This window comes from Heterocephalus glaber, unplaced genomic scaffold (genome assembly GCF_053883595.1).
Source record: "Heterocephalus glaber isolate CG9 unplaced genomic scaffold, H.glaber_assembly_v1.0 deba00001594, whole genome shotgun sequence".
Classification (NCBI taxonomy): Eukaryota; Metazoa; Chordata; class Mammalia; order Rodentia; family Bathyergidae; genus Heterocephalus; species Heterocephalus glaber.
In genome coordinates, this window is record NW_028258369.1 from 8,063,157 (window position 1) to 8,085,357 (window position 22,201).

General features: G+C 37.6%; 1 long non-coding RNA gene across 1 annotated transcript; it reads right to left on the reverse strand.

Moving 5' to 3' along the window:
* Nucleotides 1-1,529: 1,529 nt before the first annotated feature.
* On the reverse strand, nt 1,530-4,459 carry LOC147823258 (uncharacterized). Its single transcript, XR_015444148.1, has 3 exons — nt 4,170-4,459; nt 2,500-3,068; nt 1,530-1,758 (listed from the first exon to the last, which is right to left on the reverse strand). It is a non-coding gene; the product is annotated as an uncharacterized LOC147823258 (long non-coding RNA).
* Between the last annotated feature and the right edge of the window lie 17,742 nt (nt 4,460-22,201).

Sequence of the window (22,201 nt, forward strand, 5' to 3'; positions counted from 1 at the left end):
AATGGTGCTGAAAAAATTGGGTTTCAACTTGCCAAAGACTAAAACTACACCTGTATCTCTCACCATGAACTAAACTAAAATTGAAATGGATGAAAGATCTAAATATTAAAACAGAAACCCTGAACCGGCTGGAACAGAGGTTAGGTAGAATTCTTAAAGACATTGGTGTAGGAAAAGATTTTATGAACAAAACCTCAGTTGCCCGTGAACTAGCACAAACAATCAACAAGTGGGATCTCTTCTTATTAAAAATCTTTGCACAGCAAGAGAAACCACCAACAATGTGAAGAGGCAACCCACAACGTGGGAAAAAATCTTCACCTGCTCTTCCTCAGAGAAAGGTCTACTATCTCGAATCTATAAAGAACTTCATAAAAATCAGACCTCCCAAATTTAAAGACCCAATCTGAAAATGGGCATCTGAAATGAACATACATTTCTCAGACAAAGAGGTAGAAATAGCAAATAAACAGTGAAAAATGTTTAACATCACTGGTCATTCGAGAGATGCAAATGAAAACAACACTGAGATTTCACCTCACCCCAGAAAGAATGGCTGCCTTCTTGAAATCAACCAATAACAAATGCTGGTGGGGCTGTGGGGAAAGAGAAACCCTGCTCCACTGCTGGTTGGAGTGTAGACTGGTGCAACCACTGTGGAAATCAGTATGGAGATACCTCAACGAACGAGGCCTGGAAGACTCATTTGACCCAACTATTCCCCTGCTGGGTATCTTCCCCAAAGGATTAAAAGAATCATGCCACAGTGATATATGTGCACCCATGTTCATAGCAGCACAATTTGAGATAGTTAAAACTTGGACACAGCCCAGTTTCACATCACCTGGAGACTGGATAAAGAAAATGTGTCTTTTTGTAAAATGGAGTACTACTCAACCATAAAAAATGAGAAATTAGAGACATTTATAGCTAAATGGTTGCACTTTGTGGTCATACTCTTGAGTGAAATAAATAGGACACATTTGTCTAATTACTGAATAGTTTCTCTAGTGTGAGAAACTGAAAGTGTAAATAAGGACTAAAAGGTATAATAGATATTGTGAAATAGGAAGAAAGGGGGCAAAGGGGAAGGGGAAGTGGGAGAGGTAGGGGAAAGCAAAGAAGGGAATGGAATTAATATGAGAAAATGGAAAAATGGAAACAAAGTCTTTGTAAATAGTGAGGGATGGAGGGGTTGAAGGGGGGGCAAGGGAATGAGGAAAAAATAAGAACCAAGAGAGATTATGTAAATGTGGAAATTTCCAGTAATGAATGTCATTATATTGTATACCTAAAATGTACCAATGAAATTAATTTTTTAAAAATATTCGGTGTCTTCTTAATGTCATCAGGATAAAGTCCAGAAACAGACATGGACAATTCACAAAAGGAAATACAAGTAGCAAGTAACTATATGAAAGCATTCAGTTCTAGAAATCAACAGTATAAATTTAAATAAGATATTTTCCCCAATTCGAATTCTAATTGGGGAAAATGCAGAAAAATGAGTACCCCTTTATATTGCTGGTCAAAAAAATGAATTGATACAAACTTATGAGGTGCAATTTGGAGATATATATTGTGTTAGCTTCATTACTATAATAACACACCTAAGGTAATCAACTTAAATAGTGGAAAGGTTTGTTTTGGCTCATGGTTTTAGAAGTTTCAGTCCATCATCAGTTGGCTCTACTGCTCTTGGGCCATTGTGGTGGCAATGCATCATGGCAAGAGTGAAAGTTGTTCATTTCATGGCAGCTGGGAAGCAAAGAGAAAGAATAGAAGAGGCTGAAGTCTCATAGTCCCTTCAAGGATAAAATCTTCAATGACCCAAAACCGATCCTTCCTCTAAGTTTCCATCACCTCCCAATACTGACACACTAGGGACAAAACTTTTAACATACAGGCCTTTGGAGGATATTTAAGATAAAAGTTACAACATTCATCAAAAGCATTTATCAAATGTCATACCTTCTAACGGAATAATATAAAACTTTGTGTAATTTATTCTAATAAAATAATGAGAAGTACAATAAAACCGATCTGTAGAAAAAAGACCAATATAGCCACATTTATAATTTGCAAACTATCAGCAATAACCTAAATAATTTAATAGTAAAAGAATGGATAAACAATATACATAATATATAATTTTTAAAAGCTTTCAAATAATATTAAATGATGATAAAATGCTCTAAAGATGGTTTTATTTAGTTTTTAGCATTGGTGATTAAAGCTAGGACCTTTATACTGAACTACATCTCCAGCCCCTTTATTTTTTATTTTGACACAGGTTCTTGCTAAGTTGCTCAGTTGAACTTGTGATTCCCCTTCCTGGCTTCCCAAAATGCTTGAATGAAAAGGGTACACTATGCACCTGGCTGTAAATATGATCTTAAATGAATAGATATTAAATATTATGTACAGTATAATCCCAATACAACAAATACACATCAAAATATTCTAAGAACATGAACAAAATGTTAATACAGTGTTTACCTTAGAGTAGTAGTGACTGCTATTTTCTTCTCTATGCTTTCTTGTGTTGTCCAAACTATGACAAAAGGAAACTATAATATTTGAAATATCAATTACTAAAATTATTGTTATATGAACCATGTGTGAACGTACACATACATGTATGAAAAGACAAAAAGCAAGCATGTTATGCACAGAGGAACAAAGGTGTTGTGACTTGCAGGATAATATCCAGGAGAGGGTGATCCCTTCTCCATTTGGGATCCAGGAAGTAGAAGTAAAGTTGAAAGCAAAGTAAGGATAGTCAATAAGGTCTACTTACAGAAACTCAGAACAATGTGGCAAACAAGGGCCTTCCCTCTAACCCAGAAGGCAAGTTTTTGATGGGAAACTGGATACCAGGCTCCCGGGTCACCAGTGGGGCAGGACAAAAGAGCTTACTCACCCAGGTTTGCTTTATTGATCAGTATATATGTAGAGTTTCAAACACCTCCCGCAAAGAGAGTTAAGATCACTGCATTATTGACAATCCTTTAATCGTTCCTATACTGTATACTCAACCCAGGGAAAGTCCTTCTGCATGTGAAAGCCTATGTAAAGAATGAAAGCAATACTATGGGTCAACAATTTCACATGTCATTGGTTATATTGGATCACAGTCCCTCTTCTCCAGATATAAAGTACATCCGTGGGTTTTCGAATTAACAGTTATTGAAATTTAGAATCCACTTATTTTTCTTAATTGTTCCCAGTAACATCTATTGACCTTCATAGCTAGTATTCTAGAAAGTACATATTTGCTTGCAAAAGCATAAAAATAGAGAATGGAATTGGGTGGGGAGAGAGAAGAGACAGAGAGAGACACACACACAGAGAGAAAAGGCAAGGGACAAGAAGGAGTTATAGGAGAGAATAGAATTAGCTATATGAAATTGTCGATATTCTATCATTTTATTGTAGGAAAATGGAAATTTTGTATAATTCAACCTAAATGTAAATAACACCCACAGTTTTACAAGAAAAAGGGAGGGGGAGAAAAGGAGGAAGAGAAGGGAAGGAAAGGGAAGAGGGGGTAAAAGGAAAGAGAAACAGGAAGAGATAGGGAAGGGAAGGAAAGGGAAGGGAAGGGGAAAAGGAAAAGAGAAGTGAAAAGGGAAGGGAAAAGGGAAAGGAATGGAATGGAAGGAGGGAAAGCCATAATTACATAAGGACGATCTCGATCAGCATGTGGGCCCCATGTCTCCAAAATGCCCTAAGATCATCTAAATTGTTGATGAAAAATAAGTGACCATTATGTGCCACAATTTAGAGACTCAAGAGAATGAGAAAAAAGGCCTTAAAAACAGCCACATCAAAATGAATGGCTTAGATGTCAAATGTGAGACCATATCTTCCAGGTTGCATTTCTTCTTTTACAGTCTTAACTCAGTGGACAGTCACTTTTCTGAAACTGCTCTAACCCATCACTATGACACTGACCAAAATCTCAAGTATCCCTCATGGTATCAGTCAGGGTGCCCAGGTGTCTATAGACTGGTAAAAGCCCACACTGCCATTTCTGTTCATTTCTTCATTTCATGAGTGAGTCTAAGCTGTTTCCAATTTTGTCATTTGACAACCTAGTTTGAGTCAGAGTCAGTGTCTCACCTCAGGGAAAAGGAAAAAAAGGAAGGAAAATGGCAATAACTTACTTTCTATCTGAACATGTATTTTTATGACAATCCACTTTCAGGTAGTTGAAAACTGGATCCTCGCTAGGACCTCGGAAGGAAGAACTTGTTGTCATTACCAGGGAGAATAAATCGAGCAACATTTCTCAAAGCTGACTGATTAGCACACTTACCCGGAGGGAGCCATTTTAAAGCACATATTCCCAGTCCCTGTTGCAAGCCTATGCCTCAGAAGTCCTGAGAGCCTTCCTGTCTTTTTTGTTTAACTCAGTGATTTACAACTAGGAGTGCCCCCCAGAGGATATTGGACAATGCTGAAGATAATTTTAGTTGTCACAACTGAAAGGAGAGTGCTAGAAGTTTCTATTGAGTAGAGGCTAAGGATGCTATGAAACATCCCACAATGCATAGGAAAACCCCTACATCAAGGAATAATCCATGCCTCAATATTAGATATGTTTTCATGTATTATAAACAATTATTCTTTAGTTTATATGTATGGGAAAGTGGCATTATTGAAAGCAAGATATGTACATATGGCTTGTAACATATTCTCAGGAAAATAATGGAGGCACAGAATGCCTACTTTTGTTTTATTTGTTGTCCAGTTATCCTTGTTCTATAGTGACTACAAGGATTCAAGTATTGATTCAGTAAGCAGACAAAATATTTCTGCCATACCTACTTGATACTAAGTTTTCTACTAATGAAAGTGAAAGGATTTTTATTGCTGTTTTTTTTTTTCAAGCCTTTTCCATGATTTCTTAGACTAGCAGTTGCTAGTGAAGAGAAACCAGTCTTGGAGGTATGTTGGAGGTCCATCTTTATCCAGATTCCTATAGCTCATGACTTTTCTGCTTACATGCATGCTTATGGGGGGGGGGGCTGTCATACACAAAGATGATATTTGGCCCTTATTTCTACATCAATTAATTCACATATCCAGTATTGAGAGTCTACTATACACCAAGCACTGTTGTAGGTGCTAAAGCTACAGCAATAAACAGAGAAGATCCTATGATTACAACACCTGAAGAGAATCCATGGTCAACCTTCCTCTTGGAGATTAAAATCAATCATGGGTTGTTCTCCAGGCAGATGGGGAACACAGCAAGTGAAGCCATGGACACATAACAGTATTTGACTGGAAAGAACCAGATCTTCAGGAGACAGGGCAGAGGAGGACCTGGGGAAGGAGATAAAAAGATGCTTAAACCAGAGTTTCTCAAACTCAGCACTATTGTCATTTTGGCCCTGGTAAGTCTTTGTTGTGGGAGACAGTCCTGTATACTTGCAGAATGTTTAACGGTGACCCTGACCTCCACCCACCAGATGTCAGTAGCATTCCTTTGCTGTCCTGCTCCCAGACCCCAGTTGCTATAATTGAAAATGTCTCTAGAGATTGCCAAATGTCCTATTGGCAGCAAAATTGTTCCTGGTTGAGAACCGTTAGTTTAAATCAAATATAATGGTTCTTCCAGCTAACCCTTTTAATAATGATCCCTGACACTGAAAGAAATATATGCAACTTCTACCATTGTATCCTGCAAACTATCTTTGCTTGGGTATTTCACTTGTTAGCAATGTAAAACAAAAGTTAAGTATTATCCCTCCACAATTCCAGACTCAAGCAAGTTAAGAAATATGTAAACAAAAGGAAATTGACAAAACGGGAGGGGATGAAACTGATCAAAGGCATAGAAATAGAGAATAAGAAAATGCAGAAGACAGAGAAAACCCTGGGATCAATGAGAAGCTGTATGGGTAGAAAGAATAAGGAGACTCTAGGGGGAGGGAAAGCTGTGAGGAGAAGAGAAAAAGGAAGTTGGAAACTAAAAAAAAAGGATGTTTAAGCTCTTTGGTACACACATTAAGCAGATTTCTCAGAGTAGAGGCAAAGGAGGTCTTTTGTGTGGGACAAGAGACTGGAATGAAAACTACCATCTGGACACAGGGAAGCAGATAAATGGAGGATGGAGCCAGAGGAAGTGGAAGCACATGTTAAGGTAATACCTGAGCATATAACATCAGAAAACAAGACAGAAGCGATGCTGACTATGGAAATAGAAAGACACAGCCTTCACCATCAGGCCTGATGACCAACCAGCCATCTGGCACCCATCAAGCATGTGCTAAGGGTGTGCTAAGTGCCAGACACTGTGTTATCTACCAGAGGTATAAAAATAAAATCCTGGCCCTGCCCTCATGAAGATTAAGACTATCTGATCAAGTTCATGAAGAGTAAAACCATTTATGATTGCTGCCCTGGGAGCAAATGCACTAAGATACTCAGTTCATGTTGCTTAGATGATGAAACAGCATAATGAGGGAAGAAAACAGCTCCCAGCATGCTCCCTACCATCTTCAGTTAGCTTTAAAATACTGAATGGGATAAGTCTTATATAAGGTTATATAAAGAGGTCCCAGAAAACCTCTAGCTACCCCTCCCCTCAAAGAACAAAGCCCTGATTTAAAGCACTGATTTTCAGGAAGACTCTCCTACTGTCCAGTCAGCTGAATTTCTGTAAATTTTAGATGCCCATGGGCTGGGCTGCTGTTTTGAATTAGTTCCTCTTGCCAAGGGATATAAGAAAAGGCTCCCAAAGGAAGCCTGCAAAAACAGCTCATTACTGTGCAATCCATTCCCCCGACATCTCGCAGAAGATTCAGGCAGAAAAGCTTTGTTGCCACCGTCTGATAACAGAGGTGATGGCCTGAATACTAACCAGAAAGCCGCAGAGAAGGAAATGTTTTCTGAGAAAATGTGTCTCTTCTGCAGGTAGAAAAACAAGAAGACAAAAAATACAGATCTCCGTTCACAAATCTCAAATGGGTAAAGCTGCAAGTGTCTTGGGAAAGATGGGGAAGGTTAGGTCTGGGTGGTTGGTTTTGTGTAAGCTGTTTTCCATGCCTCCTTTTTGCGAGAGCTCACACAGTGCAGTCAGTTTGCTCAAATGAGCACAAACAAAGGAATAAATTTGTTTGAAAGGGCAGGCTTCATTATACTCTAATTAATGTAAATCTCACCCACAGAGAGGAACCAAAGTAAATAGCTATAGTAATTAAAGTTTAGAGGTGTTTTGTTTTGTTTTGTTGGGCGGGTCAGTTCAGGAGTGCCTCAAAATGATTCAGGTTTGATGGGGTTTCAGGAATGAATTTTTGTGTAATAATTTTTTGAAACAAACTACCTAAAACAATCAAGTGGTTGTCCCTCATCCAGGCTAGTAAAATGCTTCCTTTTTTGGAAGAGAATGCACCATGTTCCCACAAAACTGTTTGGAAAAGCAAAGAAACAAGTACCAAAATTCCTTAAAAAGTTTTTAAGCCTAAACAACAAAGGGGAAGAAAATGAAATCATTAAGGCACTGTCATATTGAAATAGCCAGACAAGCAGAGCTACAAAATCAAAGCTGAGTTTATTGCTTACCAGGCAAGGGAAAATTGCATCATGCCAAAGTGAGTTCACTGAGTCTCCTCAAGTTTCCCCAGGCAGAAGGCCTAGAGAGGGTCAAAAAAGGAATTGTTGTCAAATAAGGCAGGATTCTGAAAGGCAGTATTTGATTGGTTACAGATAGGATTATTAAGTCTCTTTAGGAATTGGTTATTGCTTGATTTACATTACAAAAGCACAAAGTTCTCAAAGTGGCCCAAGATGTGCTGCAATGGGACTCTGCCAGGTTCAGGGTCATGTAGAATAATAAAATCCCTGGCAAGAGCTAGCAATTTCCAAGTTGTATTTTTCAAGTTGCCCTGATGACCTAGCACAGACTATGAGTAAGGCAAATTAGAAGAGCACAAACATTTGTATGACTGGCAAGGCAACCAATTCCATGCTTGCTTCCATCAGTGACATAACTGCACTGCCTGGTGAGGGAGCTAAGCATGCAAAGATCAGCAGGCACAAAGCCCAAGGAGCTAAAATGAGTCTGGGGTACTCAATAAACAGCAAGTGAGCCAGTGTGTCTGGAACGAAATGAGGGAGAAGAATGATAAGAAGTAAAGAGATTAAGTGATGTGTTAGGGTTCATCCCAGAAAGAGAACCAATAGGAGACCAATGGATAGATCTCTGCATGTGGATACTCAGTCAAGTCAATAAATAAAATGAACATAACAGGTGGGGTTCAGATCGGCCCAAAAGTCTGCCCATAAAGTTTTGTTCCAAATGTGATGGAAATCTGTTGAAGAATTTTGAGTGGGGAAGTGATAAAGTCTGATTTGCTATTTTTAAAAGATTGCTGTCTGCTGTGTGGTGAAGATTCTCTAAGAGACTAAATGCAGCAGAAGAAAAATTAGTTAGGAGGCTTATAATGACAGCCCAGGAAATGATGGTGACTTAGACTAGGGAGTATAATAGATAAAGGTCAGATTTGTGATCTGATTTGAAGATAGAGCTGGTAAGACTTGATAAAGGATGGAGGGTGAGAAGAAAAAAACAAAATCAACACAACCACTAGATTTTCAGCCTGAATCCATTTTTAAAGTTGTAGTAGAGGTGAACAGCAAAATTGGAAAGGCTTTAAGAGGCTTCCTTTAAGTTTGGACTGGAACATGTTAGGCTGAAGATGTTGGTGAAACAAATAAGTGAATGGCAGTTGGGTATATGAATTTGGAGCTCAAATGAAAGATCCAGATAAAAATTGGAATCATTAGGGCCAGGGATTTAGCTCACTGGCACCATGCCTGCCTTGAAAGCACAAGGTCATGAGTTCAATCGCTAGTACCACAAAAAAAAGGAATCATCAGCATGCAGAACTTATAAAAATCATAGGACTGATTCTGATCATTTAAAGGGTAAATGTTAATAGAAAAGGAGATAAAAGAATGGGAGGGGAAAGAGAAAAGAGGGAAAAACACAGAACTGAGTGATGATAATATGTAGAGATGATGTTGATGTTTTTCAGATGAAAGACACAGCATGTTTCTATATTGATGGAAGAGAGGGAAATGGGGGTACACAAGCAAGAGGAATACATGAAGAAGTAAAGTGCTTAGATTATTGAAAAGGGATGGAGCAGGAAAATGGATGGAACTAGAAACCCTGCTAAGTGAAATAATTCAGTCTCAGAAAGTTAAATACTGCATGGTTTCTCTTATACAAGAAATCAATCAACCAATCAATCAGTAAGAGGATGACAGGAAACTAGAAGACAGACTTTTGGAAGAGGGAGGAGATTGGAGGAATGGGAGATGGGGATAGTGAGATTGAAAATGATCAAGATATGTTAATTCCATGTATGAATTTCCTAAAATGAACCTCATCTTTATGTATTCCTAACATGTCATAATAAAAAAGAAAAGAGATACCACCACCACCCCCAGCACAGAGGAGGTGAACTGCACGGGCACCAACAGCAAACCCCTCCACACGTCGAAATGAGAAGACATGTAAACAAGTCTCAAAACCAAACTTCTATATCACCTAATGCAACCCCAAAGGAAAACAAGATGGAACAATCTGATACTTAACCCCCTGGACTCCCTGAACTGGAAACAAAAGAGGATCTGGAAAAAATGAAATCAGAAATAATTTCTCAGATAACAGCAGAGATTGTGCCCATACTGCAAGACATGATTAATAAATCTAGAGTGGACACAGATAAAAAAAAAAGTAGAGGAGCTGAGGAACATGATGGAATCCCAACATAGGAAACAAATGGAATCCATAAAACAGATGCAAACAGATTTCCATGAGATTAAAAACTCCATTGAAAGTTTATGCAGCAGAATGAGCCACTGTGAGGACAGAATCTCAGCTATAGAAGATAAGATCACAATTAGTGACCAGGAAAATAAAAAATTCTTTACAATTGTAAGAAACCACAAAAAATCAATCCAGCAGCTGCTAGAGGATACAAAGAAGAATAACATAAGACTGATCAGAGTCAACAAAGAAACAAGAGAGAGTGCAGATGACATTAAAAACTGTTCACAGAAGTAATGGCAGAAAACTTCCCAAGGAGAGGAAAAGAACTTGACATACATATAAGTGAGGCATATAGGACTCCAACTAGCCATGATCAAAAAACATCTACACATACGCATATAATAGTTAAGATTCCAAAAACCCAACAGAAGAACAAAATTCTACAAGGAGCTAGAGAAAAGAAACAAATCACATACAAAGGAACGCCCATCAGAATCACAGCAGACTTCTCAATGCAAACCCTCAAGGCAAGAAGAGCTTGGAGTGACGTATTTCAACCCCTAAAGGAAAACAGCCTCCAACCCAGATTGATGTACCCTGCAAAACTATCTTTCAAAATTGATGGAGAAAAAAGATACTTTCATGACAAAGAGCACCTGAGGAACCTCATGAATACCAAACCAGCACTCCAAAAAATTTTAGACAATATCCTAGGAAAAGACAATAGGATCACAACCCCAGGAAGCCCAGCAGAATGAATCTGTCAGGTGTGAGAAGAAATTAAATGCAAAGGGAGAGAATCTAACAAAAAGAAAAAGTCATGACAAGGATAAGTCAATATGTATCGATTATAACCATCAGTCTCAATTCACCAATTGAAAGAAATAGACTGGCAGAATGGGTCAGGAAGCAAGATCCAACAATATCTTGCATGCAAGAAACACATTTAATTCAAAAAGAAACTCTTAGACTGAAAGTTAAAGGGTGGAAAACAATACCCCATGTGACAGGAACCAAAAAAAAAAAGCAGGAGTAGCTATCCTCTTTGCAGATCAACTGGATTTCAACCCAAAATATGAAACACTTCTGTTTCCAAGAATTTCAGATAAGGAATAGTCAACTTGTATGTACAAATCTGTTGTGAACATGTGTTTTCATTCCTCTTCAATAAAAACTTAAGAACAGAACTGTTGGTTCTTAACAGTAATACAAGAAATTTCTATATTGTTTTCCAAAATGGTTTTGTCATTTTACATTCACATTAGCAGTATTAGACAGTTCTAACTGGTTCACACCTAAACTGACATTTGTTCTTGTAAAACTTTTAACTTCATCTCCCTAATGAGTGTATAATATGATCTTGTTATTGTACTGATTAGTATTTCTCTGATTATAGTGTTGCACACCTTTCCTTGTGCTCTACTGGCTATTTATCATCTTCTTGTGTCTACTTTTTAATTGGTTTGTCTATTAATGAGCTGTAAGAGTTCTTTATATATTCCAGACTTAGGTTATATGTATTATAAATATGGTCTGTTTAAGGACTACTTTTCATTTTCTTAATGATGTCATTTGAAGTTCTAAATTTTGATGGAATCTCATTTATCAATTTCTTTCTTTTATACATCATGTTTTTTGTATCCTAGGAAGTTCTTGTCTACCCTAAATTCATAAACATTTTCCCTTATAATTTCTTCTTAAAGTTTTACAGTTTTAGGCTTTCATATTTAGGTTCATAGATCCTTTCAACTTATTTTTATGTATCAAAATGAAGGGTAGAGGTTAATTTTTTACATATGGATACCAGGTGTTCTAGTTCCATTTGCTGAAAACACTATCTTTTCCTCACCTCTTGAATTGAGTTTATGTCTATAAAATGTTAATGTTAAATAATCTTTCAAGACTCAGTGGACCATATATGTGTGATTCTATTTCTAGATTCTCTGTTTTGTTCCATTGATCTATATGTCTTTCCTTACACCAACACTGCCTTGATTACTGTAGCTTTAGAGGATGCATTAAAATTAGGTAATAAATGTCTTCCAACACTGGTTTTTTTCCTTTTCATTTTTCTAGGTCCTTTTTACTCCTACATAACTTTTAAATTTCAATATCCAATTCTTCATTTATAGCAAGTATACATAGACTTGAATTTTATATATACCTTGTGTTTTCTAATCCTGCTAAATTCAAATACAAGTTCTAGGGGCTCCTAAAGATTTCTTAGTATTTTCTCTGTAGATAATCATTTCATCTACGTATAAAGATTTTACTTCTACCTTGCCAATCCTATCCTAATTGTGTCATTTTATTGCCAGACTATTTTGGTTTCGGCTTATGTTTCAAAGTTTAATGGGCAGATGAAGAGTAGGCATATCTGCCCTTGTTCTCCACCTTAGGGAGAAAGCATTGTATCTTTTCCATTCATATAAGGAATTTTTGCTGGAAGTATGGAGTACATGTCTGATCTGTTGAGAAGGTTCTGTTCTACTTCTAGTCTCCTGATAGCTTTTACCATGAACAGCTATAGAATTTAGTCCAATACTTTTTCTCCAACTAGTGACAAGATCATATGGTTTTTTCCTTTCCTCTGTTAAAATGATGACTTTTGGGGGTGGATCTTCCAACGCTGAACCAACACTGCCAACCCTATAATAAAACCACTTTCTACATCCTGCCAGATCTGACTTCTAATAGTTTGTTTTGTTAAACAAATTTCTGTCTATGTTCATACTTTTTTCTTCTATTATCTTTATCCAGTTTTACTATTAGCACAATGCTGATTTCCTAAAATGGGGAAAGAAGTGTTCTTTCTTTCTTCTGCTTTAAATGTTTGATATAATTTATCAGTTAAAATGTATATGAGCCTGTTGTTGTCATATAGGTAGGTTTTTAAACTAGGAATATACTTTCTTTAATAGGTGCTATTCAAATTTTATATTTCCTCCAGAGTTAGTTTCATTAATTTGTCTTCCAAGGTACTTCTTAGAAGTTGTCAAATTTATTGCAAAACAGATTTTTGTAATATGCTTTCTATATCCTTTTAAGTTCTGTAGAATCTGTGGTAATGTCCTCTAAATTTTGATATTGTAATTTAAAAATGTATAATTGATATTGTGTAATAGGAAAAAAAGGTCTAAAGGAGTAGAGGAAGTGGGAGGGGTAGGGGAAAGGAAAGGGAAAAGAAAAAATATGAGAAAAGAAAGAAATGGAAACAAAGTCTTTGCAATTAGGGAAGGGTGAGGGGGGTGAAGGGAGGGCAGTGGAAGGAGAAAAAATAAGAACCAAGATACTCATGTAAAGGTACAAGATCCCAATGATGAATGTAACTGTATTTTATACATAAAATGTACCAATAAACTTAATGGAAAAGAGAGAAAGAAAGAAGGAAGGAAAGAAAGAAAGAAAGAAAGAAAGAAAGAAAGAAAGAAAGAAAGAAAGAAAGAAAGAAAGAAAGAAAGAGAGAGAGAGAAAGAAGGAAGGAAAGAAAGAAAGAAAGAGACAGAGAAAGAAAGAAAGAACGAAAGAAAGAAAGAGAGAGAGAGAAAGCGAGAGAGAGGGAAAGAAAGAAAGAAAGAAAGAAAGAAAGAAAGAAAGAAAGAAAGAAAGAAAGAAAGAGAGAAAGAAAAAGAGATGGAGGATGTGCATATGGGAAAGGTCAACCCTAGAGAGGAGTGATAACAGAACTGCTCTGATAGGAAGGGAAAAGGAAATACAAGTTTACAGCTACCTGTGAAATAAGGTAGTAGAGTTAGTGGTGGGAAAAGGAGGCAGTCCTTTTCTGAGTACTTCTATTTTTCTCAATGAATTAAGAAATAAGACCATTAAGAAAAGTGAGAGAAAAAAAAGAAAAGTGAGAGAAAGAAGGCAGTACTGAAGTATTTGAGGAAAAAGGAGGTATGAAAATGTCTGAAGGCATGGGAGAGCAAACTAACCAGTGAAGTATGGTATTATAGGATGGTCAGGTATTTTAAAATCGAGAGCCATCAATTTGAAGTGAGACCACTAGCAGGTGGTACATTTTTCCTCAGATGTAAAGTACACAGAGATTGGGGTTAATATGGGTGAGGAGGATCAGGTAACTTAAAAGTCAAAAGTTTAAGTAGAAGATCTTAGATGTGAAGGTTTCAGGACAGCAACCATCAGAGTAAGTATACAGAGGAAGGAAAATGGAAGAGCAAGGCCTAAGGTCTCCTCAAAATAAGAAGGTGGCCAGGCAGTCAGTAGATATGGAGAAAGGTCATTAGTGGAACCAGGCCCAGAAGTAAGGTGGGTTAGGGAGGTAGAAATGGTGGGAGAAGAGTTAAACCACTGGTTTTCCACAGGAAATAACTGTGCCCCACCCCAGGGAACCTTTGGCAATGTCAGGAGACAATTTTGATTGGCACAGCTTGGGGCAGATGCTAGTGACTTCTAGAGAGTAGAGGCCAGAGCATTGCTAAACATCTCACAATGCACAAAACACCTCACAATGGAGTGAGGTAGCCCAAAATGTCAACACTGCTGAGGTTGAGAAGCCCTGAGTTACACCAAGAAGGTAAAGGCAATGTTCATGGGATAAAGAGGTTTATCCAGCAAACCTCCCCCCACCCCAGAAAAGGGCGGCAGAATTAAGGAGTAAAGGTATGGGAAGTTGAGTCAAGTCTGGAGACAAAGCCTTAAAGGGAAAAGGATCTGGGCAGTGAGAAGGGCCTTGGAAGATTAGCTATTTGGTGGTGATTAAGGGATGTCAGGTGTTATGTGTTTAATCCTAAGGAAAGAAATGGAAAAGAAGTTCTATTTAGTTTTCTTCTTTGGACTAATCTCTTTGATGAGCTGTGGAGGTCAGAGAGGCAGGATGAGAGATGGAAGGAGCATGTGTGCACACGCCTGCATGCACACACACACACATGCGCACGCGCACACACACAGTGTACTTACCAAGAAGAAAAACCCAAAAGGAGTTCTCTTTTAGTCCATGAAAAAGAGACAGAATTTTGCATAGTATCAAGATAGATGTCTATAAATGGGGAAAAACTCAAAGTCATAAAATTTTATATGAAAATGTCACATTATGAAAATGATGGAAACTGAGTATGTGCAGTGTGAGAAAAAAATTGTAAAATGTTACTGTGCCAGATGAACATACCTTAAGTGTGTCATTTATATCCTGACAGTTTCAAATGCTTCCTTTTGATTCCCTCTGTGCCAGAACACTGCAAATTCAGGGGAATCTGTAGCTTTTGGTGTTAAGACATTTATTCCTTGTTTTCATGGGCAGAGTTATCAAGTTGAAGAAAAAGCTACAGATTTCTTAGAAATATTTTCCCAAAATAAACCAATAATTTCACTGATTTTTTTTAAATTAATAGACTGTAGTTTTAAGCAATTTAAGTTTACAGAAAAATTGAGTGTGCAGACAGTTGCCATAAAAACCCCATTATTAACATCTTGTATTGTATGGTATATTTGTTACAATTGTTGAGCCAACATCAGTGCAATGTCATCAGTCCATAGTTTTTTTCTTTCACAGGAACACCAAAGTGAGTCTTTATTTTAACAGGGCCCATGCTGTGGCACAGGGGGTCAGTACTTAGGCAGGAGCTCTCTTAGACTAAAACTGGAGAAGTGGCTGAAGAGTACTGCTTATATAGTAGCTGCAGGCCTGTTTCAGTGAGGGGCAGGTCTGAAGCTTGCTATGAAAGTTGGGCATGCAAATGAGGAGCCCAGATACCTTCCTTCCTGATCTTAGCTACTCCAGGGTGCTTTTTTCCCTTCTTCAAAAAAAAAGGGGGGCGGGGGAATGATATCCTCTGAAGTAGTGGGAGTGGGGAGGGACACCACACTGCCTGTTTGAGTGGACTCATGTTGGAGTGGAGTTTGATAGCCAAGGAGGACACTGCTAGATAGCCAGGGAGGACACTGAAGCAAATTGTCCCAGTCCATTTTGGGGAGATGAGGAGGAGAAAAAAAGAGGCTGGAGGGAGAGGTGCACTGGCCACTGGCCAAGCCCAGACTCCCCTCCAGCCTGCACAGGGAAAAATGAGGGAGTGTGGTGTTTCTCATTTGTCTCATTCCCCAACCCCACCTAGAGATTTCATCGCCCTTAATATTAAGGGGAGATGAAGGTCAAAGGTCCATCTTCTGTAACTGCTTCAAAGCTGATCTGGAGCAGTTGAGCCTGCCTACCAGAGGAGTAAAATTCTATTGCCAACTGCTCCAGTGATATGTGGGGTCCTGGATGCTCCTCTGGAGACATTATTTGGAAGTCCTACATCATCATCAGCTTAAGGTGGAATTTCTTTATTCTGGAAGATACAAACTTTACAGAAGTTTAAAGATATAAGTAGAGTAATTACTCCATAAGGATACTAATGGAGCCTCCTTTTCACCCATGCTATCCCAGATTAACCCTCCGAAGCAGCAAATATCTCCTCCAAGTTGTTCTGGTTCAGAAACTACTTCCAAGACTGTTTCTGGCCTCCTTCAGAAGAATAAACTATTGGATATACCTGCCACACATTGAGATATTCCTCCACCAACCTCTCTGGGCTGGCCATATTCTGCTGGTGTAGAAACTCATCCTCAGATATGCCTTCTGCTTTTATATACCAGGGGATTTTCTATCTAGAGACAAATCACCCCTCCTGCCATCACAGGGATTCATGACCGCCCAATCCATAGATCACAGGTAGCTTCTCTACACTCCAGTGGCTCCTGGATTAGAATTAGCCAATCGGCAGCCAGTTCCGTTTTTACTATCTTTCAATTGGAGCCCACAGTAGCTAAAATTAGGCTTGGAAACACATTCAGTTTAGATACTTCCTTGAATATGAACAGCTGTCCATTAGCATGTCCAGAGTGTAAACACTTAAAAATCAAGCCTTCCTTACTAGCCAATGCCATTTGTTCTCTGTCTACAAAACTTCTTCTGCACCAAAACTGACACCTTGGAACAGGGTGAATGTGAGGAAGATAAATTATGACTCCTTTCTCTAGGCCTGTGGGACTTTAGAAATCAAAGCTAAAATGGCCTTTGGAGACAATCCAGAATTCATGAATGGATGACTGTGACAAGCACTAGGTTCACTCTCGGTGTTGCACATTCTATGGGATATGGCAACTATAGAGCAACATGTGTCCATCATTACAGTGTCATCCAGAATAATCTCATGTCCCTAAACACCTGCATCTCTCCTTCCCCAACCCCTAGCAAATAAAAAGTTAATGAATGACCACTCTGTGCTAACATTTGTGACCCAAAGGAATATAGTACTTTAATAATAGCATTTCCAGCTACGTCATTAAATTACATCTTTAATTTTCTAAAGGTGAGTCAAAGGAACAGAAGTTTAAGATGCTTATTCAAATTCAGTTGTAATATTATAAACTTTACAAGGATTTAAAAATTTGCCTGTGAAAAATATCTCATAGTTTAAAACGTGTTACTCTAAAAATGTTTCTGTGATTATACAATTCATAAGATTTCAATAATAAATATATTTAAGTTTAGTTAACAGTCAAAACATTGTTTATAAGCCTGGATTATTTTATTTCAATTAATGACATATTAAATAATGCATTATAAATCCGGATTGTTTGGGGATATTTTAATGATAAGCAAAAGAGCAAATGGCATCAATATAGCTGTTTGGCTCAGTTAAAACTACACATTAGTGTTTTTTTAGTGGTCCTCTTAGCTTTCTTCTCTACCATCTTGTCAGAATGAATTCTTGGTCTCAAGGGGATCTGGGTGGCACCTGGAGGACTAACAAACATAAATTCAACAATACTGCCAGGAAAATATGCTAAGAAAAATAGTTTCAATATTGCTTTCAAATATTGTTTAAGTGTCAGTGAGGTATTTTGCTCTCTGTGAATGATAATGAGTCTTTTAAAAACTGTTTCTGAATAACTATTATTGAAGTTGTAAATATTTGTATAGGTGACCTCTCGCTAGGACTACCAAGAAAAGTATTGATTATTAATAAAGTTGTATCCAATTCTACTACTTTAATTCCAAGAGGCAAACCAAGACAAAAAGGGACTGGACTGAGGTGGGTGAGTTAAAAAGAAAATAAAAGTCTTTTATTTCTTTACAGAAGGAAAAAGAGAATGGTGTGGGAGGGAATGAGAGAAAGTACTTTATCCTTTTAAATATATCATGTGAGATTTTTTTCCTCTTCTTTTTATTTTTCTGCCTAGTGGGAAAATAAACAAAGAAGAAAGAAAGAGAGAAGGGGGAAAGGGAGAGAGAAAAAGGAGAAAATAAATGCAAGGAAAGGAGTAGAGAGGAGATGTTGTGTCATTCCCTCCTCTCTCTGCCCTCATAGAACTCCTCCTCTGGCAGCTGATGGAGACAGAGGCTGAGGGAAGCAGCAGTCCTATTGTGAATGAAGAAGCTATAAGGACTTTACATCAAAGCAAAGGCACAGAGCAGTAAAGCCAGGATGAGCTCAGGGAGTTCAGCACCACACCAAGCAGATGAGGAAAGGGAGCCAAAGATTTCCCTCTCTAAAGGTATAAAAGTTAAAAGAGAGAAGACCAGCATTACCATAACTATCAAATGGTGAAAAAGGAAGTATTTTATTTTAGGCTGGTTTACTTTACAAGTTAAACTTCATTAGCTTTTAAAATTATCTATTTTATAATATACCAGGGACCCTGAAACGTTACCAGAAATCTCTGTAGTAGGCTCCAGTCTCCTGCCCAGTGTACAGTGCGGGCCTGAGGGGGGAAAAAACCAATAAAGAAACTAAAAGACAGAACTAAGAGACACAGAAATGAAGGTGCCAGGACAACCAATGCCAGTGCAACCAACAAAGGCACTGGCCAGTCAAAGCCAATGATTTTTATTGGTAATCAATTGGGGTACCGGCGAACTACATGCAAAGGCAGAACTATATGCGAGGACATGAAGTCATGCAGTTTCTGTGGAAATCAATGTAACCAAAGCTCATAAAGGACAAGACAAAGTATTCTCAAATTAGGAACAGAATAGACAAAATATATGGTTGTAATTAGAACATTGTCCTTCTAGTTAAGAAAGTTTCAGTTGTAGAACAGAATTTAGGTGCCAGTTACTCTGACCTTGGCATATAGCCTTCAGCTGGACTCACTTCTATAAACAAGCCAATTGTGAGGTTAACTCTTTACAGCCTGCTTTGGGCATAATTAATATTATGGTCCCCTGAAATAATACAAGTTTAAAAATATGTACATTTGATAATGATAGTATAGAAAATACAATTATTCATCTTTGAAAGGGAATTTAGGCAGAAAATAATAAGTTTCAGAAAAACTATTGGCCTAGCCAAAATGAAACATGACCAAGGGATTGGCACTAAATTGGCATTCAATAAGTATTTGTTGGGGAAAAAAATCAATAAGCAAATGATTTGTCTGCATGAACTAATGAATTAATCCAAGCAAGCTGGACACAGAATTCTTAAAATTGCAGGAAACTGTGTTAAGATTGAAAAAGAAAACTCTGGAAATTGAAAACCCAAGTTATAAACAGAAAATGCCTCCTCCTCCAGCAGTCCTGAGCATCACTCAGCTTTTAATGATAGAGTATATATGTATTTACATTAAATTAAGCACATGGACTTGACAGCCTAACTTACAGTGCTTTCTCTTCACCACTTTCTTTTGAAATCTGCTAAACAAAAACTAAACATCCAAATGCGTGCACTACAGCATTTCTGATATTGAATGGCAATGAACAACCTCTGTGGCATGATATGACAAGCATTTCCTCCCAAGAAACCTTTTCAGGATGTAAAACTTGCATCCCATTCATGTTGCTCAAGACAGAGTAATTTGCCATCCCTTAAACATACTTTGCAGTTAATCCTCTCAAAAGTGAATTTGTAAGCCAACCTAAGAGCTCTGTGCATTAAGAGATTTGGTCAGTGACCATGTTTTAATGACCATCAGATCACCAAGCAGTGCAGTTCCTTTACCTGATATTTCCCTCCTGACAGAAACTACTTTGAAAATGCAGGCACTGGAAGATAGGCTAGGAAGTGAAGCCAAGAGGAGAGAGTGAATTATGAGCACATCAGAGCCTTGGAAACTAACTGGCAAGCCTGGTTCCTAGGTAGCAATGTCTCTTTGCAGAGGCAGGCCATCTCATATTTCCAGTTTTTTAAGCTACAAAATATGGTAGAGTAGGAACTTATCATCCAAAGGACACATCCTCAAGCATAAATTAGTGACTCTACCTAAAAGCACTTAAAATATTGGATATGAACCTGGAAACCACGTAAGGCTGACCTTGCCATTCCCTTCCAACTTAACAGTCAGCATTTCCCTCACCACAACATGTCCTCACTGCTAGAATTATCTTTGTCTCCTCTGGGCTCTTTTTGTAATTTTTAAACAGATAAGTCAATCAGAGCTCTTGAATCAGATAGAAGATGTCTTTCATATTTGAACCCAACACCTTTACTTTCTGGCTATATCTTCTCAAAAAAAATTAACCTCTCTGGGATGCATTTTTTTCACTTGAAAATGGAATAAGGCTAGTAAGTCTATAATGAGGTGGTTGTGAGAAATGGTATAATGTAAGTAAAATGTTTAACAGAATGGCATTATAAAACACATTCACTGAATGTTCACCACTAACAGCTATCATAATTATCACTGTCCATTGGGATTATCAAGTCTTAAAGGTATTAGATGTTTTATATAGTATTAAAAATAAGATTCTGCATTAAAATGTGCTGATATCATTCTGTGTTTAGTACAAATTCTGCAGGTCCAGAGATTGTAACTAAATCTATCTGAGTGGGACCTGGACATTGAGATATTTTTTAACTCCCCAAGTGATCTAATGAGCATCCAGTGTTGAAAACTACAACTCACTCATTTTACAGATGGGGAGACTGAGTTTTACAAAGCTGAATTGACCTTCTCAAAGTCATGCAGCTATTTGGTATGCATGAGACTCAATCTCAACATCAATATTTGAAATGTCTACAACACAACTCCAAACCCTATAGAGTACTCCAATCCTTGGTTTATAATCCTAAAGTATATCTTCAGTAAAGTTCTAATGAATAAGACATTTCTTATCTTTTAAAGTATGTATTTTCACCTGTAGTGGGATTTTGGAAAAGATGTACTTGGGTGCTCCTAAAAGGCATCGCGATCTTCAGTCTGGGGAAATTAAGGGATAGGAATATAGGACCCACAGATGATTTCTGAATCCAAGATAGTGAAAAGATTCTGGACAATAAAACACTGCAGTGGCTCTGTGGCTTTGTGAGAGTAAGCACTATTGTAATTAAATGGCTCCAATGTTGTCATCTGAAGCATGTGTGACTGAGGGCTGTCGTGGTTTAGGCTGCCCTGCCTAGTGATCAGCACACTAGCAGTTAAGAATGGACAATGAAGTCATAGATCTTAGTGCCTATTCAATGTCCAGGCCATGTCTTTGCCCACTACTATTTCTCTTCTTTTTTAGATTTTAGATTTCTCAGTATGAAATCTAAAAGCATCAAATACAGATAAGTGAGGCATAAAGGACTCCACCTAGCCTTGATCAAAAAAAATCTACACATAGCCATATAATAGTTAGGATTCCAGAAATCCAACAGAAGAACAAAATTCTACAAGCAGTGAGAGAAAAGAAACAAATCACATACAAAGGAAAGACCATCAGAATCACAGCAGACTTCTCAATGCAAACCCTCAAGGCAAGAAGAGCTTGGAGTGATGTATTTCAAGCCCTAAAGGAAAACAGCCTCCAACCCAGATTGATGTACCCTGCAAAACTATCTTTATAAACTGATGGAGAAATAAGATACTTTCATGATAAAGAGCACCTCAGGAGCTTCATGAATACCAAACCGGCACTCCAAAAGATTTTAGACAATACCCTAGGAAAAGACAATGAGGATCACAACCCCAGGAAGCCCAGCAGAATGAATCCATTGGGTGTGACAAATTAAACACAAAGGGGGAGAATCCAACAAAAAGGAAAAGTCATGACAAGGCTTTTAAAACTTTTAACTTCATCTCCCTAATGAGTGCATAATTCAATCTTGTTATTGTACTGATTAGTATTTTTCAGATTCTAGAGTTGCACACCTTTCCTTGTGCTATACTGGCTATCATCTTCTTGTGTCTACTTTTTAATTGGGTTGTCTATTAATGAGCTGTAAGAGTTCTTTATATATTCTGCTCATAGGTTATATGCATTGTAAATATGGTCTGTTTAAGGACTACTTTTCATTTTCATGGTGTCATTTAAAGTTCTAAATTTTGATGGAATCTCATTTATCAATTTTTTTCTTTTATACATCATGTTTTTTGTATCCTAGGTAGTTCTTGCCTACCCTGAATTCATAAATATTTTCCCTTATAATTTCTTCTTAAAAGTTTTATACTTTTAGGCTTTCATATTTAGGTTCATAGATCCCT